This window comes from Carassius carassius, chromosome 24 (assembly GCF_963082965.1).
Source record: "Carassius carassius chromosome 24, fCarCar2.1, whole genome shotgun sequence".
Taxonomy (NCBI): Eukaryota; Metazoa; Chordata; class Actinopteri; order Cypriniformes; family Cyprinidae; genus Carassius; species Carassius carassius.
The window spans coordinates 22,860,409-22,886,943 of NC_081778.1; the positions used below are offsets into that span (position 1 = coordinate 22,860,409).

Here is a 26,535-nt window from a genome sequence, read left to right on the forward strand (position 1 = left end):
TTAGATTGCCTGGGACTCTGGGTCAATTTTGCACACTGTTCCACAGGCACTGGATATTGTTCCTTGGAACAGATCTCTACTCAGCCCAAATGAGGGTGATAGTTGCACCAGATCATGCACTGGCTACTCAGCAGCTCGCAGTCTCATTTAAAGTTAGAGCACCTTGCCCCATGAAGGCATTTCAGAAGATGTTGGGCCTTATGGCCTCTGTGTCTTGCTGTGCATGCTTTGAATGCGGCCCCTTCAGTACTGGCTTAAACCATGAGTCACGGACAGATGCATGTCAATGTGAACTGGGCCTGCATAGCAGCTCTGGCCCCTTGTAAAGACTCTCCATGGATGGATGATGCCCCTGGGAATGATCTGCAGAAGGAAGGTGGTCCCGACAGACGCTTCCAACACAGGTTAGGGAGCGCTGTGCGATGCAAACGAGCTTTCAGCCATTGGTCGAAAGAGGAGAGTCAGTTTCACATCAACTTTCTGGAAATGCTGGTAGTATTTTTAGGCCTTCGCAGTTTTCTGCCAGACCTACGGGGGCACCACATGCTAGTCTGCTCGGACAGCATGACAGTGGTGTCATATATAAATCGCCAAGGCGGTCTCTCCTCAAAGTGCCTCTTCATTCTGGCAGAACCTCCTGGAATGGGCTCAGCTCAACTTGTGTTCATTAAGAGCAGCGCATGTGCCGGACAGGTTGAACCAAGGAGCAGGCATGCTATATTTTCAAAGGACATGGATGCTTTGGCACACTTGCCCAACCTCCCCCATTTACACATTTCCCCCAATCGCCTTGATCCCACAAGGAATCTGCCCACGGTGTTGAGGGCTTTGAAGAGCCTTTCCTTCGAGCCACTACAGTCTCTTCGCCCCCTGATTCTAACTGCTCTGCTAATGGTGTTAGCATCCGTAAAGCATTTGGGAGATCTGTAGGCATTCTCGGTGAGCCCCACCTGCCTTGAATTCGGGCCCAATGACTCCAAGGTCATCCTGAAGCCGAGGCATGGTTACTCCATTCCATTCAGAGCACAGGTAACAGCTCTTACGCTGCTCCCTACTTCTGAGCAGGACCAAAAGATGAATTTACTTTATATTGAGCATTCTGCTTTGGTGACCACACCAAAGGGTCTTTGGCCACAAAGCAGAGACTTTCCAAATGGATAGTTGATGCTATCTCTGCGAGTTTGGCCCTATTGCCTCCTGTGGGGCTTCCCTGCAAAATACTTAGTCCGTCTGGGCCCCATTGCTGCTCAAAGTAAGTTCAAGTATTAGTCGTTCCTCTAGCATAGCACAGCAGTGTTGTGCTGGTTCCCCATAGCATCTAATCAGACAGAGTATGAGTGAAGTATCGATAGAGAATGTACTCGGTTACTAACGTAACCTCGTTTCCTAAGATACGGGAACAAGTAATGCGTTGATGGCCGTGCTGTAGCTGCATGACTCAGTCGTCACGTCAGTCAAAGTTATACTGCATTATTGAAATGGCTTCAGTATTAGAAGAAAAAGGAGTTTTCCCCTTAGCGTCTTAGCAGACGCAGTACTTGTTCGTTTTCTTCATATGGTAGTCATTGGCACATACTCTTTGTACATGTGTTACTGATGAAAGACTCATTTAGAATAATTGATATTATATAGCAGCCATTAATTTGTTTCCTTTTCTTTTCCTATCTTTTCATCATTGCAATACATCAGAGCAAACAAACCACTATGATGATAAAGAAATGCAATAAACTTAGAAATTCCTGAACTCAGATTTCATACATTTATTTGTCTACATTTACTAAGAAATATGGTTTATCTGTATACTTTGTGTTAATCGACTTTCTTACTGCATTACAATAGTATCATTTAAATATATAAAGGAAATAAAAGCCCATCCATCCTCCTCTTCTTTCAAACCAAGAAACCAATAATAGCAACAGCGTGAAGTGTATATGAGAGGCATGCTGTCTGAGAGTCAAATCAAATCGGCTCTGAAATCAAACCAAAGTGGCCTTTTAAGGCTACAGAACGTGATACAGCCTGGCACCAGGAGTTTGACCTGATCCTACAGCTCTCTTATGGCTGGGCAACATTCCATCTTGACTGATTCACCATTTCTGCACATTTAGTCTGAAAGGCAGGGTGGTATAAACAGGGTACAAAGCAGACACCCTAATCCCTCCACAGTTCATACATTGTCTGCCATCAGTTGGGTCACTCACTGGGGGTCTGCAGCATTTGCAGAAATGTTAATCCTCTCCCAAAAAGAACATGGCCATCATCTAATGCTGAAGTGTGGGAATCAAAGGGTACTGCTTAGTAATGCTAGGGATGTAGATAATTTATATAGAGAGAGAGGTTTATGTTTATTGTTATGAATAATTTTAAATTAAATGTATATTTTCCTAAACATGTTTTATTTAAAAACTGCAAGAAAATCAAACCCATAAATCTAAAGTTCTGTACCACACTATAGATGAAATTTGTTTCCCATTAATTTCCAATGCAGTCATTTTTTACCGTGAGGAGTACAAGTGTGACTGATTTTTTCAGGACCATTTAACCTTTTTGAATCATGTCAGTGATGGGTATTTTTTTACATCGCAAGTGCCAAAAATATATATATATAAAAAAAAACTCATTCTGATGGCACCTATTAACTGCAGAGGATCCAATAGCTTAATTTAAAAAAATGGCGTAGCCTAATAAAAGAAAATGTAACAACACTTTAGATTCCAGAGATTTAGATTTAAGGCATAAGTAAACAGAATTTATAGCATAACTTATTTTAAATTATAGTGTATAAAGGGAACAGTAAGTGAAGTTTGGGTAATAAAGGGGTAACAACCTGAAAAATCACAAATAATTTATACTGTAAGTATTTTGAAACTACCTTTTCTAATATTGCATGGTATGTATGACCTACTAAACAAAAATCTTGAATGAAAGCATATTTTATTCATTGAATTCACAGCAGACTAAGTCACAGCAACTTCCCCACACCACTATCACCAAAAAACTACTTCTGATGGTCAGTGTGCATGACGACAACTTGCAACGTCGCCCCCTCACTCTAACTATCCCGCCCCCTCACCCAAGATGGGTGTGAAAATAGATTTTAATTATGAAATATAATGGTTTATTTAAAAAAAATATATATATAGTTACAAATATGTATTGTTGCCGAATGCAAAAGCTTTCTAGCATTAGTATGATGCTTACTATAGCAACAATTTAGGACAGTCTGTTTCACAAAGTCACATTTGATTCGTTACTTTGATTCCCGCACAAGCGGTGCAACTAAGCACCACTACAGCTATGATGAAATATTTTTTTTCATGTTTAATAGAGGTCTAGATGATCGTAGTTTAATTATTTCGCTGTAATGTTATTATTTGTTGTTGTTCAAGTTGTTCTAATTTAAAATGATGCATCTGTTAAATGGGTTGCAATGAATGTGTATGTCAGGGAAGCAATGAGCATTTTTCATTCCACTGCTGTACTTTTCCGTTGTATTTCAATGTAAATGCGCAACCCGACGTCTTGAATACGGCGCTCTCATCTCAGGTCCGCTGATCTATAACGTTATGTATCTCTATTAGCCTATAGATCAGTGCTCAGGTCTTTAGCAGCTTCTCGCGCATAATTCTCCTGCAAAATAGCCTACATCATTCAAAAACACGGCGCTCAAATTCAAATAAATTTAGCTTCTAAAACACGTCTCTAGACCTTGCACTTTGAAAAAAATAAAATAAAAAACACACCTCCACTGACCTGCCTCGTGACCTTGTATTAATATCGGTCCGACAAACATGAATGGGCCACAAAGGTGTATATATATATATATATATATATATATATATATATATATATATTTTTTTTTTTTTTTTTTTTTTTTTTTTTTTTTTACTTTTACTCTCTGCTATGTCATCGCCGCCTTTCATCACCTCAACCGCCCGCTTGTCAGCGCTGTACTACCGCCTTGGTCCCATTTCTCGAGGGGACTCGATTTCTCAGCACACCAGATCTGCATACTATGTAATATTACAATAGGTAGGCTATCCCTTATTTACAATATACTTATAGTATGAATCATTTGCAAATTTTTCAGATTATTACCTCTTTTATAAACCTTCACTAAATGTTGCAGATTGTTTGCTAATACCTGTAAAGGGAGGTACTATAGGAAAATGGCAAATTCCTGTGTAAATAAATAAATAAATCTTTTTTTTTCTTTCTTTTTTTTCTGAAATTTATTATTGCAGTAGATTCAGACTGATCGGTGGATACTGCTATCTGTGGATAAGGTCAAGTTTAGCAAGTTTAGTAATATAGAAGACAGTTATGTTTTTATTGCAAATTATCCTTTTGTTACAATTTTTCTTACTTTTCAAAAGTCATCCAAAATCTACTGAGAACATTTAAATAAAATCCTGCCTTGCTATCAGAGTAAATGTGGAAGTCAAGAATGTTATGGGAAGTATTTTCTTTGAAACCCTTCCCACTGCTTCAAGGATTGATCATGCTGGAAGCAATGTGCCCAGAACATCACAACTGCCAACATGTGCTGGCCATTTTATGACTCATATGACCATGCAAGATTAGGGCTGGCTACAAGTAGCACTTAGCTGTTTGTTATGGTTAAGATGAATGGGTATCATCCGTTGCTCAGGTGCTGTTCTGTCGAGGGGTGCTTATGTGCTTTGGATACTGCAAACACATTTCACTTCGTTATGACTTGTTAGGCATACAAATCAAAGAGTCTTTTAAGATTCCTTTTAGAAAACATGTACTAAGAACACCTATCTGTCTGATGTCTAGTCAAGAACATAAGGGCCTTAATCATGCAACCCAATCTATCATGGTTTCCATTCCATTCCACAAATGACTCAGCACTGTCAGAATCAGAATCAGATGGAGCTTTATTACCAAGTATGTTTACACAAAAGGAATTAGACTTGGTGACCGGAGCTTCCAGTGCAGAAGAAGGTACACACATAATGCAATCATGCATGATAATGCAGATATACATAGAATTACACAGTAAAGATGAAATAACACTAATATAAGAAAAACACAAAAATAACTAATGCACTGTATACAGAAATATAAATATAGAGAAAACATATAATTGTTTAAATTAATTTACAGAAATGTTAAGTGTACTGTTTATGTATTTTACAATATACAATTTCCAAATACTATGCATAAATGTGTCAGTTATAATGGACAGTGTGTAGTTATGAATGTTTTAATTGTTCAGACTGAATATGGCCAGGTGTGAGTGATGTGCTCTTAGGTTTAAAAAAAAAAATCTTATCAAATGCATCATGCACATTTGTGTGGCGGTGTCCAGCAGAGTATGTGAGTGGAGTGGAGCGTCAACAATTTCCCTTCCACGCTCTGAGCATTTAATAATCACTCTGCTCCGGTTTTACCATTTCCTGCTCCCGCTCTGCTCCACTCCACTCCACACTCACTGATCTCAAAAACTCTGTGACAATGCCTTCGCTCCGCGGCTAAAGTATTCCAGTATGTTTGAAATATCACAGTTCTGTTCATAACCTGTATTAAAAAATAAAATATATAAAATAACAGGAGAGTTTCAAAGAGGCTTATCGGAACACTAGAGTGCAAACTTTTTTCCTAATACACGACAAGCTAATAACATGGCTGTCAGCATTCAAAGATTGTGTCTTGCATTATTGAGAGAGTGATTGCGTGTGAATAAGTGTTGTAGGTTAGTATTTGTTTAAATCATGCTTTCAGCTGAAAATATTCAGTATCTAGAAGGAACAAACAAATTCCTTGAGAACTATAACTTCCCGCTCATGTCCATTGCCGTCAGCATAGCCTTTAACATTCTTTCTGATTTGAGTGATCCATCTCTATCAAGTAAGCTAAATGTTTAACATGTGCAGTTATATGAATTGCACTTGTGATGGAGCGGTTTGGTGGAGCGCTCTAGGAGCGAGTGAAAACCACAATGCTCTGACTTTTAAAAAATCCGCTCCTTGCTCCAGTCAAAATCACACCTCTCCACTTCGCGCTCCACTCCACTCCACTCACATACTGTACTCAGATTGTGTCAGTAACTGTTTCTGTCATGAAAGATCTATTTCAAAACCAGCTGCTATCAAAATAATCTGTCTGCGGGCATGGGCCAGATATTATTGCTGGTGGGCCAGTTTTGGCTGGTCACCTGGTGCCGACCACTGCTGTAGAGGATCTCTATAAAGTTCAAACAAGTTCACAGCGAACTCACCAGGACGTGACGTTATCCCAGCCTCCACTTTTGCCGCTCTTACCACCATTGATGGCACTGAAGAAAACAGGATATGGCAAGCTCCCCCCTCTTGAAGAGGCAATGGCTGTGCATCTGTGCCCTCCATCAGTTTTGGGGAGATCAGGGATGCATTATGGAAGTGCAGAAGTCACCACGACCCAGACTCAATCCAAATCTGGGCCTGGGCTTGCACACTATTTTCAGGCAGCAAAGCGAGGTTACTTGCTTCAGTTCACTCGCAGTCCACCTCTCTTCAGAGGTATTATTCAAACCCCACATTGTCCGGTCCAAAATGCAAACTTTCCTTGCAAAAGGAGCCAGCTAACTGCAAACAGCGAGTCAAGTTTTTACAGCCTCTTTTTCATTCCCTAGAAAGATGGTGGGCTCAGGTCCATTCTTGATCTTTTTCAGATTTGTTTTTCTGCTGGTCACGAGGCAGCGACTTCTTGCTTGATAGTTGATTCTATAGCCCTGGTTTTTCTATTTTTGGATTTAAAATAAAACTTGCACGTTTTAATCAAAGAGTGACAGTAAAGACAATTATGTTATGAAACATTACTATTTTAAATAAATGGCTTTCTTTTGAGCTTTCTATTCTTCAAAGAATCCTGAAAAAGTGTATTGTGGTTTCCATAAAATATATTAAGCAGGACAACTGTTTTCTATACTGATAATAAGAAGAAATATTTCTTGAGCACCAGATGAGCATATTAGTATAATTTCTGAAGGATCATATGACACTGGAGTACTGGATTCTAAAAAAAACAAACATCTTTGTCATCACATGGATAAATTACACCTCAACATTGATTAAAATAGACAATATTTATTTAAACTGTAATAATGTTTCACAATATAACAGTTTTTACTGTATTTTCAATCAAATAAATGCAACCTTGGTGACCATAAGAGCCTTGGTGAACATTTTTAAAACTTCCATTAAGTTTAAAAAAATCTTACCATCTTGAAAGCGTACAATTGAAGTACAAATATGCGAATGTAGTGTGTGAGTGACGTACAGATCACCCATTGGTTATGTTAACTTAGGAAGTGCGTATTTAAATGGGTTGCACTAGTTGGGTGATGCGATCGGTTCTAATACCCGCCCTATTGGTTTGTTATTTCCGGCTCGACGTGCTGCAGGAGAAAAGGTATGTGTAAGTGTTTGCATTTGATCTGTTTGCTGGGGATATGACTATAAATATTATTTGTTGGCGCTGGTATAGGCTGGTAGCATGCGAAGGAGTTGGACCACTTTGATGTGCCGATAGTTTGGGGTTGTCCGGTTGTTTAATCAGGTGAGTGGTGTTCACGTGGGTTCAGGGTTCATGTATGTGTGCTTATAGTGTGTATCTTTGCAGCATTCTGTGGCGTTGCCGTTAGTGGTGGCTGTACACCAGCTGCAGTTCGATCTGTTTGCTGGGGATATGACTATAAATATTATTTGTTGGCGCTGGTATAGGCTGGTAGCATGCGAAGGAGTTGGACCACTTTGATGTGCCGATAGTTTGGGGTTGTCTGGTTGTTTAATCAGGTGAGTGGTGTTCACGTGGGTTCAGGGTTCACGTATGTGCGCTTATAGTGTGTATCTTTACAGCGTTCTGTGGCGTTGCCATTAGTGGTGGCTATACACCAGCTGCAGTTCATCTACAAAAGGGAAATCGTCGTCTGTGACTGGGCATTACATCTGGCAGTAGCGCGAACAGCCCGGTCGGCGCTGTTGTCTCGCCCGGATTTTAAGTGTTTCTTTTTTTCAGTCAACCTGGTTGGGGTTTGTTTGCCTAAAAATGCAATGGTGAATTTAATATATTAATATATATATATATATATATATATATATATAGATTATTAAATGCTGGGTTTGGGGAGTGGAAGTCCAGCTGATTATTCCAGCTTGATTGAATTAATTCTTGTTTTGTATAATGTTGATCGTGACATTGGTTATTGTATTGTTTGCTTGCTTTTGTATTTCTATGCAGGAGCTGAGGGTCACTGAGGCGGGTGCTCTATGGCTGTGGTAGTTTGGTCTCCCGTTCACTTAAGAGTAGTGTATTTCACCGGTGTGGTGTGGTCTGAGTATTGAGTGGAGTTTATTTTTGTTTTCTTTGGAGGTCACTTCAAGCCAGAGGTGCCCGAAGTAGATGTCCTTCAGCCCTGTATGGTTGTGTTGATGAAGGTGTTTGGAGTGTATGTTTTATTTTGATTTGTTTTTTTTTTTTTGTAATTTACCTTTGCTGTCTCTTGACATTTTTTTTTTTTTTTTTGTGCTTTCTTTCTTTCTTTTTTTCCAATTCTTGTGGGTTCAGTTACAATTGAGTATTCTGTATACTGCTCCTCTGAGGGGTGACTTTTATAATGTACTTGCAGTAGGTTGAGTAAAGTGTTTTTTTTTTAGAACCCATGACTCTGTCCAGTTATTTGCTGATAACGAACCTGTGTGCTTTGAGTACCTAAAAGCTGGTGACTGGTAATATGTTTTTAGGGTGCAAGTCCCTAGATGGCGTAGTCGACAACCAAAATTATATCAATAGCCTAATTATTTCTATAGTTTAGGCCGATTCCTGTCTTGCTGGTATGCGCATCGGTCATACAATATTTGCTTCTTTTATTAGTGGGACTAGACCAAATGGTTTTGGCATCTAATCTCAGAAAAGACTTCTGCAAATCTTTGAAAATTCTCCAGGACATCTTCATCTCTTTCATAGACTGACAATAGTTCAATATTTAGCTTTTGTTTTGTCTGTTTCTATATTCAGTCAGATACACAGATATTTTTTCAGAGCCCTAACAAGCAGTGCAATTTATGTCCTATGGAATGAGCTCGTTGGCTTTGATCTCAAAGGTTGTGCCCTTATTTCACCAACACTACTCATCTCTGGGAGGCAAAGGCAGCCTGAGGTGAAGGTAAGGCCTTGAAGATCGAAGCCATAAAGCTAAGGAACTGCCTGGCTTTTGTGCAAAAAGGATGATCTGTACTGGTTGGTGGAGCATAAAACAATAGCTAAGGTTACTGTTTGCCAACCTGATGTAGGCGTAGTCAACAATCCTGTATCAGCGAGACTCCGTTGATCATAAACTGACACATGCAGAAAGGTAGTGAACACCACAGAAATTCTTTTAAAGTTTCTTTGTATTGAACCGGTGTACTTTATGTTTATTTGTCTAAACCCTTTCAGATAATTATAAATGATTCTATAATGTAGCCTAAAAATAAGTAAAATAACTCTGAGGATTTCTTTTCTGGGGATCAGGTTGAGAATCGTTATGCTTGTCAGTTGTACCGGAAAATAGCTCTGGATTGATATTTATAGAGTAAAGTAAATATAGCATCAAAGCCCGAAAGAAAAGCTCCTGTAGTGCAAGCATGAATTTTCAAATCAATTTCTTGACTGCTAGCCCACATTCAATCTGAAAGCAGTTTGTTATTGCACTTTCCTTGAGACCTGAGTGCTTAGGAAAGGAAACCTTGCCTTTGACTGTTGAAAGTGTATCAGAGCAATTATACTGAAGTGATTCATGGTCAGACCTTAATGTTCTTGGCTTTCAAACTCCCGCAGGATGATGGCCAGCCAAGATAATATAGGCAAAACATGGCCTCAAATGGGTTTTACTTGTCCCAGACAGATTTAAGACACAGTTTTGGTATCAGCTAAGCCATGTGCAAGTGTTATAGAGTTTAAGCAAGGATATTTCTAAATGACTGGCACATTCTGAAATTTGACACACCAGTTCAGTTTGCAATATCAAGCAACAAAATTAGCTGTTTTGTACATCTAAAAATAACTGGAAGCGAACGGCACCTGAAACCAGTCTCATAAAATTTCCAAATGGCCACTCCCACCCTTATGAGAAAAATAAGGTGGATAGGAATATAATCAGTGAGTGAAAGGGAAGTCAATTTAAAGTAATATGTATACAACAAGGCTAGACATAACCTATACCAGAATCAAAACAAATTTGTTTCATCAAGATGATCCTACATGAGTTATGTAGGACCACTGTAATGAGAACAATACCAAAATGTAGGAAAGCTCTTATATGTCTTGTACCACTATTATAATTAGGTTATATTAAAAAAAAAAGTTGTTGCTTTTTTATATACATTTTATTTTATTGAAATATAGACAACTTAAAAAATAGTATATTAATATGCACTTCTTTAATACTCCCTAATTTTGTTCTTTGTACTATATATATCATGTTTCCACTGCTTTAGACAAAATCAAAGAAACCAGGCTAATATTTCCTAAATGTGTTTTGCTTGGAACAGACTGTGCTGCAATCCTTGAGTTATATTTAATGCTTCCAAATGTGTGGTTATTAACAGAATAAAATCTCTGGTCTCAAGCCCTTTGAAAAGTGGAACAATGTTCAATGCTTTGATCTTTTAAAATGATATACCGGTAAGTGAAATTGGAAAGGAAAAAGCTGGACATCTTATCTTGCTGGGTAGTACATCACATGTCCTGGCATCTGGTGGAGCGGTAAAGGAGGAATTTCTGTGAAAGGAAATGAAAGATTCAGGTTTTTTTGTGGTCACTTTAAAAAGGTTTTAATACATGCAGTGTTAGTTTTTTGTTGTTTAGACATTTTCCTATACTACTGTAAATTGGAAACCACTGAATTGTTTTTATGTCAGTATGGCCAATTATTCGTTCTCAAATCATTTCTGTCACTGATGAACACTATTCACTTTTAGCAGGACATTTGGCAAGACTTGCTCTTCAAAACATTATTTATAGGCCCAAGGAGATACAATAAATTTTAAATTCCAAGAATTCACATCATAACTAGTGCAAAGAGCATCTAATTGCTTGATGTATTACCTAATAAAAATCTGACTAATCATATATATATTTTTATGTTATCATGAATTTATTGTTATTATTTTTACTTAATACCTCTCCACAGATTTTTGGTTTTACTTAAAACCTCTCCACAGATGTTTTGTAGCTGTTAATGGTGTTAATCGATGGAAGTGTCCTCTTTTTCACTCTGTCTCATCTCTGTCCTGCTATATCAAGTCTTGTGCTTTTTACATTTACGAGGCTATTTGACTCCACTGACATAAAGTGGAAGTGATTGCGAGAACTATTCTGCTTTAGCTAAATGAGCATGTGGTTGCATGAATTTGTACAGTTTTGCACCTCAGCTCATTTTTTCTTTGTTTTCAGTCAAATATTCAGCACTCTAAACTGACCAATTCAATAGAAAATGCAAAAACTGGATTTCAACTCACAAATTTCATTAACATCATTGCGTTTGACTGGCAACTTTGAGGTTTTCATCTGCTGTTGTTTTTTTTGTTTAGATGTTTTAGACAGCTCTGGTTGTTTTTGGAGCTCTGGGTGTGTATAAAATATAGATTCAAACCAGTAAGAAGATCACACTGCTGATGCAGAAAGGATGTTTTATTGTGTGCCAGTAATGCTGAACAAATACTGATAGAAATGTAGATAGATCATACTGATCTATATGTATTTATTTGCCTTCATTTCGTGCTTCATTTCGTGATCTTCTCACAAAGTGTTACTTCAGGTCATTGGTATTTTTTTAAAGTCTGTGTTACAAAAAAATAATATAGCTTTAACACTGAACTCTACCTGCCTGCTTCGCTGATTAACTATTTTTAACTGATCAACTGTTTGTCACAATGGAAATCTTGTTATTTTGATGTCAAAACAATTTATATGACAAAATATAATGAACTATAAAAAGAAGGCATTAGCTTGAGCAATATACTTGATGCCAGTCAATAGCAGATGAAGTCCTTTGCTCACATTGCAGATTTCAGCATCTGCAAATACACAAATACATCTGGTTATCGGACATATCTGACAACTTGTTAGGAGTGGAGAGGCTGTTGCAAACATAATCCAAAATAAACATTTTTTTTGTAAGATAAGCATTTTTTTTTCTTTTCACTGAAGCAGGAACAGATGTATGAGCGGATGAATTTAAACCATCTGAAACAATTCTTACATTCTTGCTCCATAAATATACCTTTCAATAAGTTAATGTGACATCAAGAGAAAAAAAAAAGAAATAAGAAGAAGAAGTAACAAGTTTGTCAGCCTTGTCTCCTGGTTTCACTGGGGCAGATGATGAGCAAGTGTTGCACCTGACTATTGCACCAGTCTATTATACCAATTTATATATATATATATATATATATATATATATATATATATATATATATATATACTTTCTTAAAATCTTTACATTAGTATGTGTAGATCCTCATAGATCATAGATCAATCTAAATGATTGCATGAGTTAACTTTCATTTGACAAAATGAAAATGTATATTAATCCTATGGGTCATGGCACCAGATTTATACTCCAATAGTGTTTAAAAACTGACATTTTGTAAGTGCTAGCAAAACACTTTTAATGTAAAAAAAAAAAAAAGTTAGCTCATATTCTTTCAGTGTGTGGAAACATTGTGTGTTTAGCTTTTACTTTTTATCCAAAGCAATTGTAGACTAGGATTTTACTGATACAATCACATATCAGCATATTGCTAATGCTCAAAATATTCTGCCACACAGAATATATGCTACATATCAAATTAAAGAAGGAATCAATAAAAAGTTACATTATTTGATCTAAAATGGATTGATACTTTACTAATGGGTAACATTCATCAAACAGGGTACAAACATAAAGACAGTAAAAGCATCAATAAATGAAATTAACGTTGCATTAGCAAAGAAGAAGGAATAATACAATTCAACCAATAAAAGCAATTTAGAAATGGAGAGGGTAAGTTCAACACTTTCTCGCTGTTCAAATAAACACTTTCACCTTTTCAAACACTTACAGCACTTTCAAATAAACATTTCCATGGTTTCATTTGTTTTTGCCAAATGAAAAAAAAAAATGATTTCCAAAGCTCATTTCTATGAAGTTCAACAAAATCCAGCTTTTGAATAATAATAATAAAAAAAAACACTTTAACCAGAAAACAAACCTGAATAAATTATGACGCAATATTATAACCGCACCAAAAACACTCATTCTGATTTTCCACGGCCTAATGTTTAAAATACTTGAGGAATACACTCAAATTAGGACTGGTTTTAGTCAAATGCAGAGACCATTGCCAAAATGCAGGTCTTTACCAAAAAAAAATGTATGATAAAAAAAAAAAATTATATATATATATATATATATATATATATATATATATATATATATATATATATATATATATATATAATCCTTTTAACAACAGCAATAAATCAGTAGTTGGTATCATGAGTGTGCAATTGAGAATTAATACATAATTAAACATCACATTTACAATAGGAGGGGTGTCACAAGCCCAATCCCCAAAATGTCTGGATTCTTTGAGACTTGTTAGATAAGTGGTATTGAAACAGATAGTGTAAAGGTCTCATCTGAAAGGTGTATTTATTGAGCCACCTTATGGTAAGCGATGTCAGATCCCACTTTAATGGTTTATTTGTGTCAGTCAAAAGAAAAGACATTACAAGAAGATTTTCTGCCTTATTTTTATCACCAACAAAAAAAAAATAATTGTGTCTGACATTTAAAAGCAAGCGGAATTATGCAAAGGGAATGTCTCTACATTGCATAAATCCTTTCAACCTGCTAATGTCAAAATGGTGGAGTCATTCAATAGAAAGATGTGAACTGTGACAAACCTTACAAATATGTGACTTAAATCTGTGACCTTAAACATGCCCTGTGTACTGGAAATGTCAGTATGCTTGTAATTAGTCTGTCACTTTGCAGTGAACACCATGAATCAAAAATCTAATTTCTTTTCAGATAAGACAAAACTGGTAGAATATTAGATGCATGCAAGTAGTACTTAATCTCCATGCCACAATTCCAAAAAGCATTGCTCTAAGTAGCATGAACAAAAGTTCATAAATAAACAAGAGTTTTGATGAGTTTCCGGCTCTCTTTTCCTCCTCCTCCTCCTCCTCTTCCTCTTTGAACAGCAGGTTTAAATCTGCTCCACTGGCAGTAACATATTGTATAATGGCAGTTACAAGTGCACAGCCCTCAAATCAAATGATGAATGTGCAAAGTGTCTCCCTTTATCAACACTTTAAAATCTAATAGCTTACCTTATACTTAGATTCAATTAATCATCTTTACTTAGTTGTTATGCTTACTAGGTTTTATTAAGTTACAGCTAATTTCAAAGCGAATAAGACAACCAACTTACTGCTTGAGTGATGCTTACTTAAAATAATCAAGTAGCCACAAAAGAACCAATTACATTTAATACACCAATGAGAGGCAGCACTGCACTAATACTGTATGCTGTTAATGTGCAACAAAACAACAGAAGAAATAAGGAAGGTTAGAGCATGCGCAACAAGCAATGTTTTGAATTTGTGCTGATATCGTTTGGCTCAGGTGAATTGGCACTGACTTTGCTGAAACTGGGAAAAGAAACAAAGAGACTGCTTGCATTTTTATCACAGGACAAATACTGATTATGTCTATACAATAGAGTAAGTTATCAAAGTTATCAAAAAGTGAATGCATCTTTCTGTCTGATGCAAATTTTAACTGACTTCCGTGTCTACATCGGATGCAAGTGGCGTGGCGTGACATGGCAAAAGACAATAGAACCCATCGTAATCAGTGATTCTATTCACACTAGATGCAGGTATTTGCAACACTCTAGCAATTGCGGCATGATGTGATGTGTTAATGATTGCATCCGGTGGAGACACAGTGTTTGCTTACCATTCTAGGAAACAAGCAGAATAGTTGTTATACATATTAAATCTGCGGTGTAATTAATATGCTTGACAGAAACCAATATGTATCATCAAATAAATAGGCTATCGTTCTGCCATTAAGTGTGTGTGCTACACAGTCTACGTTATACTCCAGCTGGCAGCAGTGTCACTGTTGCAAAATACGGTGACATGTTCTGTGACAATGTCAGTGACACTGATACAATCCACCAGCACATGTCACAATAAGTGTCACTGGCACATGCCAATCTCCACTGACACATGTCAGTAAAAACGGGACGTGTCACCGGATGTGCCAATGGTTTTCGTTCATCAGATGCCAAGTCATTTAATGTTAATACTGCCTCTCCATGCCATAAGTATGTTCTAATGTATTACTTTTTAATTGGAATATTTCCACACACCAGCCATCTATCTTGTATGCCTCGAGGAATTTCTGATGTTTTTCATTTTCATGTAGTGTGGTGAAGTGGCAAGATGAAGTTTGCAGATACCCATATGGACCTGCTGTCTCATTATAACATCAAATACTCTTGTGAACCTATAAACTAACCAGAACTGTACTTTTTTGTTCTCCTTATTGTTCTACTAAAACACACCAAAGACCTTGTGCTTTCCACGTACATACCAATGCCCTAGAGCTGCAGGCTGCCAGTGTAACTAATGAGCACAAAATGAAAAACACTGCAGTGACAAACACTCCATATGATGATAAGACCTCTTGCTGGTGGAGCTTTATCATATGAATGATGACTGAATGATGGCCTGTGAGCATGGCCTTTCTTTGTGCATCCTACTTATACTATATCTGCATCAGATGCTCTCACAAGCTGCGTCCCTACAGCAGGAGCATGCATAGTTCAAACATCATATCAGCCGGCTCAATTTAAATATTTTGCTGTGCTTCTTAATTTTTCTTCAACCTTCTCAACTGATCCATTCCAGATGTGCGAGTGAGGTGGCAGTAAATTGCATACTTATGTTCTCATCACACACCAGCTTGTGTGTGAGTGCACAGTACAGTACATGCCTAGTATTTATCATATGACAAAAATACACATTATTCTATGGAAATATATTAATATTGCTGTGCCAGACGAGCTCTCTCATATTAATCACATTGTGATACAGCCAGCTGTCACTCCTAACAGTAAGGAGGAATTACATTCATACAATATTACCTACAGTATATGCTTTGGCAATGTTAAAATTCTGTTAAATATGGCAATAAAAAGTGTGCCAGGCTTTCTCCACATCTTCATGACTATGAAAATTATCCACAACAAAAACGGCAAATGTTTACTTTCACAAGCAGCGTCTTCTGGGATTTCTTACAGTTCGATTTTTCTCAAGTCTGCATTCAATGCATCCTTAATATCAAGAACACATCCTGACACTTTCATGCATACTCCGTACTTGTTTATAAATGAGAGAAGCAGAATGGAAGTAACATTTTGGCATACATACATGAAACAAAAAAATCAGCAAGACTTGGCACAACAGTCAAAATCACGTTTATGCATAGAAAATAACTAAAAAGCTGTGCAGCCAAACACAAGCACGTTCTTTGTGAATCTGCTTTTCTTCAATAATACACTCTTACACACTGATATACACACTTATTCAATTTAGGAAGTTCATAAATCATCAGTGTTGGGAAAGTTACTTTTAAAAGTAATGTATTATCTAAAATTAATTCTAAATTTAAATTCTGGAACACACATTTTCAAAGGAGAATAACTAAGTAGCATTGTTTTTCAGATAAACATGTTAACTTAACATGTTTCTTAAATATCTGCAAACATATTATGGTATTTTTATACTTTAGTAGAGTCAAAATCTTACATACAGCACCTTTAATACTGCAGGTCACCTTGACCCATGTGAAAGTTTAAAGGGATAGTTCACCCAAAATAATTAAAATTCCCCTCATGTTGTTACATGCCAATATATTCTTCTTTCTGTGGAAAAAAAATAAATGTTCTATTGGCACTTTTCCACTGCGTAATATGACTCGGCTTGGCACACAGAAAATTTAAAAAAAATGGAATACAAATGCAAAATAAAATTTGAGAGCTATACTACAAAGGGGAAAATATGAGTCTAAAAAAACTAATACAATTTTAGTTTGTTTTTCATAAAGCCTATCATATGGAATAGTTAGAATATAGAACACTAATTTCATTTGAACTGGTTTTATGATGATTTTTAATTTTTTTATGCCTCTGGACCACATTCACTTTTATAAAAAAATAAATAAAAATAAAAACAGCAGGGACATTTTATGTTTTACAAATCAGATCAAGATAATAATGTTTTATATTTTTATTTTTTATTTTTAGCATATTAAGTTTGATATTTTTAGGAAGACCTATCCCTTATCCATATTCTGGAAAAAAAATCTCACTTATTTCATTATGCTTTATTTAATCAAAAGTCAATAAACCTTGAGTTAATTTCTTTGGCATCTTTTTTTTTACATAAAATAAACATTTGTTTAATTTGTGTTTAACTTTTTACATTAGCCTACAGCTGATCAAGAGAGATTACTCATCATTGTAAAAGAGAAAAGAAAAAACCTGTAAACACAGATCCACACTGAAAATCTTACATTTAAAATCTCATTTATTTCCTGAAGATAAACAGAAAGTTTCAAAATTTTGGAAAATTTCATATATGAATAAGAAATATAGTAGTTTTACATGATAAGTTAAATTCCTCTTTTTATGACCACATTGGCCGAGTTTATTAAATGAATTGAGAGCAGCAGTATAAAACATTGTTTTGTTGTATTGTGCTGGGTAAACATGCCATGTGTGTTAGATGTTAAAACAAACCTCTGGCTTCTTGTTTTGACTGTGGCTGATGCAGGTTAGACATTAGGACCTGTGTCTGGAGAGGTAGTGTGAAAACACTCAACAGAAAGTGAATGTGTAACCTTAGAAGGCAGCAGAAGCACCTTGGAGATGGTCTGTTATATTGTTGGATTGTGGTTACGAAGGGCCCTTACCCTGGACAACCTAGGTATCAACACACTGTATCTAAAGTGCATCCATAACTCATGTAAATTTACATCCCAGGAGAACATCAAGTGTGATGGATCGATAAACCGTGCCATCTAGGTGCATCAGAAGACTCTTCAGCTAAAGCCAAGGATCATAGAAACCTAATTACATTAGGCATATACTTGATTGAATTTTAAGGGCACACAAACAACATGCCCACCCTGTAACACTGAAAGAGGAGTATGTAGTGATTCACCTTGCAAATGCTGGCTGGTTTATGATTCTGTCAGCAATAAAGGAATATAAAGGTGGGATTGAAGATGACATATGACAAGTCATAGACCTATATTTACCCTAACCACATATGAGTCTCTTGGAAACAGCTGCTGAAAACTTTCTGAATAAACATGATCAGACCAAAACGCTTATTATCTCTGGTAAGTTTGATGTCAAACATACATGGGCTTGAGTGAAGAGTAGAGAAGAGAAATGGGAAAAAAAAAACATTTGATTTCACAGTCAAAGGCGTTGAGGAATCTAAGGATAGTTTTTTTTTTTTTAACAAATTTCCCTGTTATCCTATAAAAATACTATTTTGCTGACACTCAAAGTCGATATTTAAATAAACATGCTTTTTGGCCTGTATTGATACACTCATTTTATATATATGTGTACATAAGGAAAAGAGAAAGCATCAAAAATCTTTCACAAAGTGCAGTTTTTGACAAGATACATGAAAACATATTCACATCCTAGTTAGATGTAGAGATTGAATGTACAGGTAAAATAATCTGAATCTTACCTGTTTGGTCTATTCAGATGTAAAAGAACACTAAAGACCTTCTGTAACTTCTAAACAAAAGGGTATAGATCTTCCGGCCTCTTGGAGTTATGTGAATAGGAATCATATTGTAAAGGGAGTGTAATGATTTTGGTTCAATTACATTCAAACAAATTCTCAGTTCTTCAAAATATTTCCGTAGCATAGCCAACAATTCTTCCATGACTAATTTAATTTTGAAACTTTCTTATATTTTATAGTGCTTCTGTAACACAATTACACATTAACTTCTTACAAGTGAATGAGATTATATAACTTTTCCATGATTTAGTGGTTCTTTTCAACCTGCTCTTACTCAGCCAGACTGGCAGAGCCGGTGATCAGAGCTGACCACAGATGTGTTCATTTTGAACATTATGCACTCAATCAACATTCAGCAAATAACTTTTCTTAAGCTCTTACGTGAACTGATTGTCTTTTCCTCTAACCACTAAATGAAAGGGTGGAAACTGAATGTTTTTAAGGAGATGAAATCGATTACAGTAGTGTGCCGCCTTTTGATCTTTACTGAGTAACTTCCTCTGGAGAGATGGGCTTGCGTCACACTTTACAGCCTAGGTAGCGAACAAAGAACAGAGGTCTAAGTCAGAAAGAACATTACTGAGAGCTAAATGGCCTGCACTGTTGTCTCTATCTATGTTAAAGGGTAAAAGATAACCACTGGACTCAGTGGCTCCTGGGCTGCCTTGTGATGTGAGCTTTTTATAAGCTCAAATTCGTTTATTTATTCATTTTTTTTCACCACAATTCATTATTTGATGCCTGACCATTCAAATTAGACCCAACCCCCCTTCAAATACCTGAGGACCATCGGAAAACCAGATGCACTAATGTGATGCAATGAAAGACGAGAACTTCATGACAGCTTGTCTAACTTTTTGGAGATGGAAGAGCTTGTTTGTTTTGGCTAGACTTAAAACAGACTTGGTTTAGCAGCACTAGAGGTTCTATGGTATCGATCCATCATTACTTTCTCCCGTGTGGATGCCGGGCAGTTTACTGGCAGTGCTGAGAACAGATTAAGTGAATACCTGAAGTGATAGCATGACCCTGCAACTTTACCTAATCTTGACGGAAAAATCAAACAAGCAAATTCTCCCTCCCTGACTGAAACAAAGTGGACCTATCAGCAAGCCATCTTAAAAAATACCTCTCACTCTGGTATCCATTGTTGGAGCACCTGTTTGCAACTGCTGCTGAATTGCTCGATAAAATATACTGAATCCTTTTTTTAGGATAACATTGTGTAGTATCGTCTATTATCTAAGAAGAGTTAATGCAACCTGGGCTGTTATTTAGTGCTTAAAACTGTGGTGTCCTCACTTGACTTTTAGTGTCAGAAAAAAAGATTCACCATTCCAGTGCAATGGGAACCACAGTTTTGTTTACATTTTATTTATTATGATTATATCTGGCAAGTGTAACCATGTATTAAATGGACAATTGCACATCAAAAGTAGCTCAACAACTTCCTGGAATAAAAATGATTCTCCAGATATTCTTTAAATATCTAGATCTTTAATATTCAAATATTCAATGCAGCCAAATCATGTATAGTTCTACTTGTTTGTATCTTACTTACTTGATGACAGTTTTTCATAGACAGCAATTTTGAAGAGGATTGTTTTTATTGTGTATTTATCACAAAATTAGCAAAGAGTCTGGAGCTTTCATAAAAGGATTTGAAACAAAATATAGAATTTCATGCAACAGCAACTCCATTCAAATTTAACAGCCTTTCAAAGACCTCTGAGAAAACGTCTCTGAGAAATTTGCCTCTCATTTTCTTTTATGATGTCATCTTCTAGTTTAAGCAAGCTGGATGTCAGTGAAATGTGGGTCTTAAAATGTATGCATTGTTTTTGTTTTCTTTCTTGGTTGACCTCTATTTGCAGTGCATATCTGATGTTGTCACATTTGATTTTAGTGAAAGCGAACAATTGGAGAAAAACATGACCAAAAAACAAAAAAACAGAGACTGCACTGTTTCTACAAAATTAGTGCAAATCAGTGCACAAGTTTCCATTGCTCTTAAAAGACTATGCAACTTAAGACATTCTTTATACTGAGTTTCATTCCTTGTACTTTTTTTTAATTCATTTCTTTCGCCTAAGAAGGGTAGAAAATGATAATTTTGTTTGTTTATTTTGTTGGAATAAAAGAAAATGCAAGAAAAGAAAAGAAGGACAGGGTTTAATTTGTAAATAAAAATCTTAGCTTAGTGAAAACATCAAACCATTAAAGACAATCTCTGGTATTTTCCGAGATTCCAGTGGTATGTTTATAGAATACTAGTATTATTCAAGGTATGCCTGGTTCTCATTGACTGTGCGGGCCGCCCCAGAAGCCATTATCTATGCATTCCACACAGGCTCTGTTCAGGTTTTAAGTTTACACGATACACTGGCTGGCAACATAACATGTATTGTTGGTCCAAGCTGAAAACTGTTTAAATGCATCTGTGTAATGTTTGCTTTAAATCTGTTTTGACAGTATGGAAGTTTATAGTTCCTTTTTCCAATTTGTTTCCTTTACCTTGAGTGGAATGTAATCTTGTAGAGTAGAACATGTGCTGTAAGAAAACAGGTAAGTCATACATCTTGTTGTAATGTCAAATTTAAGAATTCAAATGGCTCTCTTTAATCAGTCTAAAAGCATAAGACAAAGTTTTGATTCAATGTAACAAACAGACACTGGTCGAAGCTCAAAGACATGGGACAGGACAATGCAACTGAAGCAGCAATTATCCCGGCATGCCCTCTTCTGGGTATGCGGAGTCCTGCATGAATCGTATGTGTACATTATAAAGTCATTCTAAAATAAAATGCAAATAAAAGTTTTCCCAATTAAATATGTTTGTCCTGTTAATTAAACAATATGTGAGTGATAACTGTACTGATGCTGTGTTTGTCTAAGAAGACATATTTTTACTTAACTTTAATGCTGAGTAAAACAAATAGCTCAGGGTTACCAGATTTGTGCTGCTTCAGTCTTCTAAAAAAGACTTGGAAAGTAAAACATGTTGACTGGCGCATGATATTTTTTAACAACATCAAGATTTTGTTAGGCTAAATAATGAAGCAATGAGAATTTTTTTTACCACTTTTTTTCATTTAGTGGTTCTGCTGTGTTATACAGGCATTTTTAAAATTACAAATACTCCATGTAGTTAATAAACTGTTATAAGGTCATAAAACTTCATGTACTATAAAAGACGTTTAATGTTGTTTGAAACGGTTTTATTTCCTCGGTATATGTTAACCACCCATAGACAGGTTTATTACCTTGCGTACATTGACATAAATATGGCTAAATTAAATTGTGGCTTTGTAGATGCTTGTAATTTACTGTGATTTTGGTCTGATAAGACACTGACAGCTTTGCTTTAATCGTGGAGAGAGAGAAAAAACAGTGAATAGTCGTCTACTGAATTATGACTCATCTCCGGGGTTGTGGTTTATTGTAACGTGGAAATCTACAGTGGACTAAGACGCTGTTATATTTAATTATTTACAGTATTAGGACTGTCCCGGAATAATCTACCACAAAAGTCAACAAAAATTCAAGGGAAAAAGCTCCATAAATTCCTCAAACTCCAGCAGTAATCCCGGTAAGATTTAATAAAAAGTTTGGCTTTTAATTGATAGATAGCTAAAGCATAGCCAACTCTTGTTGAGGAATACGAGACGTTCTGTAGTTGTTTTCACTGTTATCTTTTGTTAGAGCAACTTTATTCTATGTTTACAGGGTTACTCGTTGATTTCGTGCATCCATGACTTCTGTCATGCTTCAGGTGTCCTATCAATGGCTGCTGACACTTGTATTATTAAGACTTATCATGTTTGTGTACCAAAGTGCCGTTTTTTTAAATTACATTTATAAGCGTTCAAGAATAAATTAATTACAAACTCGTACTAGATTACCACCACAATGTTTCACAATGTCACTTACAATACCTGTCACACTTTAAATATTCTAAGTATATGTTTGTTTTCTTTTAGTGCCATTTTGATCCAGATCCTGATTCATTTCTTACACTGCTCACAATAAACTATTTATTATATAAAAAGTAGTATTTCACGTTTAATTGTTTTGCATATTTTATTGATAAGTGATCACATGACCTCAGAATGTGATCCGAAGTTAAAGGGATACTCCACCCCAGAATTAAAAATGTTGTCATTAATCACTTACCCTATGTTGTTCCAAACCTGTGAAAGATTTGTTCTTCTTCAGAACACAATTTAAGATATTTTGGATGAAAATCCAAGGCTCGTGACTGTCCCATAGACTGCCAAGTAAGTTACACTGTCAAGGTCCAGAAAAGTATGAAAGACGTTGTCAGAAAAGTACAGCTGCCATCAGTGGTTCAACCATAACGTTATGAAGTGACGAGAATACTGTTTGTAAGCGAAGAAAACAAAAATAATGACTTAATTCAACAATCCCTTTGTCAGCATTCTTGTGGCGCGGCTGACACAGAAGAGTGTAGACAGTTTGAGTGATGTGGAGAGACACAGAGGAGACTGTTGACAAAGGAATTGTTGAATAAAGTCGTTATTTTTGTTTTATTCGCATACAAAAATATTCTCGTCGCATCATAACATTACGGTTGAATCACTGATGGCAGATGGACTATTCTGACGATGCTTTTCATACTTTTCTGGACCTTGACAGTGTAACTTACTTGGCAGTCTATGGACAGTCACAAGCAGGGCTTGACATTAACTTGACATTAACAATTAAATTTTATGATACATGGTTTCTGTCTACGTAGATCGTTCCAAAGTTAGCGTCAGATATGATTGATATGACTGTGTGTTGTCATTTAAAAATATAGCTTTATTTAAACAAAAATGTTTCAGACATTAAACTCCAAGGGGAAAATTGCCTCTTCACAGAGTTAATTTCTGACTTGAATGGTCAGCTGCTCATTTCTGGAATTCCTTGCTCATAAATGAGAAAACAGTTTTTCTGTTTAGCCAAATCACCTCTTGGCTAAACATCTTGTAAGTTGTGGACTTTACGTAACGCATGCGGCACTATAGTAAGAACACAATAAGTACAATTGTTGTGTCATGATAATGGTACAGTGATTTTATTAGTCTGATGGTGTAGCGAGGACATAGCCTGACCCGTGGTAGAACTTGCTCTTTGGCACCTGAGGGCCTGCTGTCTAGCAGTAGTAAAGAACAGAGCAAAAAATATGAGCTCAGAATAAAATGTAAGGTTATGCTTTGTTCTTCTTGTTCCATCTGCAAATGTTGTCCATTTGCTTCAGCATCTAAACTGTTCCATGTGTGAGCAAAACCTTTTAGGGCTATGCATAATGAATGTCCCAATTTACTTTTGTTCTATGTCTCAGGACTGTGACACAGTTTATGTTCTTGTTTATTTTTTAGGGAGCTGGCAAAACTGTGTCAGTTATTGATTTTCGTCCACTCTTTTTGATTTGTGGTGTTTGAGTCTCCTCTCCAGCATGTGCCATAATGCCCATTGTTTGTGCACATTTTTTCTCTTTCTCAGAAATATTTTGAACATGTTGTGATGTTGTGGTTAGACTCAAATCAGGTTGTTTTTTTATCATCCACGTCAACTGTTTCGAAGAAATGCAGTTTTACAAGAAGTAGAATTTCTTACGAGAAATGTAACTGGCTTTGACAAGATCTGTAAATTGCTTGTTTTATTCCATCCTCTGTTGCAACAGTGGTATGGCTTCCCTTTTGCTTTTAGGTCATTATAGATTGCAATTTGGCCTGGTCCAGTTACATACTTCAACTGTAAGAAGTTTTGTCATTATTCATTGACTTTTGCATTTTTAGTTGTCTTTTTGTTAAAGTATATGTTCTATATACACTAAAATTCAAAAGTATTTTTTAAGAAATATCTTATGCTCGTAAGGCTGTTTATTTAATAATTTAATCACAAATTCAGTAAAAACTGTAATATGAATTATATTCTTTTATTCAATTTAATGCATCTTTGATGAATGCAAGTATTAATTTCTTTAAAAACAAAAACTGAGCACAAGTTTTGGAACAGTACTGTACATAACATTCTATATATTTAAAAGAATGCATGAAAGCTGATGTTTACCAAATGTAAACTACATCTGCATTTAGTTTGAGAACTGTAGATTACCATCTGATTTTTTTGTAAAGTATTTAAACTGTCAGATCAGATTTAAAGTTTTCCATGTCCAGGATTCAACAGTGTGCAGTGCTTTCTGGAGCTGTGGCCAAATACACTAATTTACCCTCCTTTAGTGAATTATGTCACTTAGTATGATGTTAGGTATAAATCTTTACTATAGTAGATAAAGTGAAGGCTACACTGTCTAAACAAACTGATTTCACCATTTCATCACACAGAATGTCAATCCTCAATATAAGATAAGGAAACAAAATGTGCAATGTGAAAAAAGCCAAATTCGTATATGCTTTATAGAAGAAATCATGTTGTTTTGCGTGGCACAACATTTTATGACACACTCTTCTTAGCTGTAGAATGTGCAGTGAGTACACTCTGCTCTACCATAAATCATTGGGGGTTCTTTCCTATTAATAGCAGCACAGAGAGCTGTCGTATTGCTTGCAAGAGCTGAAATATCAGATGCATCATCAAATAAATTACAAAAGCTAAGAAGATTCGGATGAAGATGATAAAAGTTGTCATGAAATCCGTTTCTCAAATGATCTTCCTCTGGTTTTTGTAGAACTCCAAGGTGCACATTCTGGACACAGAGACGTTTGAAACCACGTTTGGGCCCAAAGGCACAAAGAAAGAGGCCCACCTTTTCTGTGGGAGAGTTTGCTGAACAGGCAGAGGTCTCTGCTCAGAGCTACAGTGCTGACAAAGACCGTGATTTGGTATTTGAGGACAGCGGAGTCAAGTGAGTAAATGATTTCTAGAGATTATATAAATATATAGTTCTGTACTTACTACAGAAAAAACAGGCCTTGTTTTTCTAGCAAACATGACTTATATATCATGAGAAGACTCTATAAATGATTTAAAGCTGTTTAATTTTCCCTTCACTGCAGGGAAGAGGCTCGGGAGGAAATCTTTAAGAAAAGGCAGTCAAAGAAGATTTATAAGGTAGCTATTACCATCTTCCAACACCATTAAAAGTTATAGGGGGGAAAAAACCATAGCACTGCTCAATGACGTTATATCCTAAAATGAACAATGTTTTGTGCAGGTGATCGAATCTTCAGACGTCGTTATCAATTCTACCGTTTCTGGAGTTTGTTTCACTGAACAGACAGGCATGTTTATCTTGCCTTGTTTAAAATTTAGTTAACCAGTTAAACGCTCCTTCCCAGATATTTTTTCTGTCTTTACCATCTGTAGTTCTTGTTTGTAATTCATGTTATTGGTGATTCTGAAATGCAACAACATGAGGGAATGAGGGAGTTATACCTGCTTTTTATAAGCTGCAGCCCTTTGCATTCAAGCCAACAAAGCATTTGCCTACCTCCTTTAGATTTCTGACTGGGAATGATTGGGAAACCCATTCATTTTGTTGTTGAAACGGAATCACTAATCATTCTGCGGTGTTTATTGTTTGGCAGCCTGTGCCCTTGTGTGTGTGTGTGTGTGTGTTTTAATCTGTTCTTGCTTATCAAAAACAATTTCATAGATCACTTCTAGAATCTAGACTGTAGAAATTTAGCA

At 36.1% G+C, this 26,535-nt stretch overlaps 1 pseudogene; it reads left to right on the plus strand.

The window, feature by feature from the left end:
* Positions 1-261: 261 nt before the first annotated feature.
* Positions 262-26,535, plus strand: part of LOC132103518 (nucleolar GTP-binding protein 2-like) — a 40,712-nt pseudogene continuing 14,438 nt past the window's right edge.